This window comes from Austrofundulus limnaeus, unplaced genomic scaffold (genome assembly GCF_001266775.1).
Source record: "Austrofundulus limnaeus strain Quisiro unplaced genomic scaffold, Austrofundulus_limnaeus-1.0 Scaffold89, whole genome shotgun sequence".
Lineage (NCBI taxonomy): Eukaryota > Metazoa > Chordata > Actinopteri > Cyprinodontiformes > Rivulidae > Austrofundulus > Austrofundulus limnaeus.
Genome location: NW_013952491.1, coordinates 10,389 through 10,595, shown reverse-complemented (window position 1 = coordinate 10,595; position 207 = coordinate 10,389).

Here is a 207-nt window from a genome sequence, read left to right as displayed (position 1 = left end):
GACTGACAGGAAGTCCATCTGACTGACAGGAAGTCCATCTGACAGACAGGAAGTCCAACAGACAGGAAGTCCATCTGACTGACAGGAAGTCCATCTGACAGACAGGAAGTCCAACAGACAGGAAGTCCATCTGACTGACAGGAAGTCCATCTGACAGACAGGAAGTCCAACAGACAGGAAGTCCATCTGACTGACAGGAAGTCCATC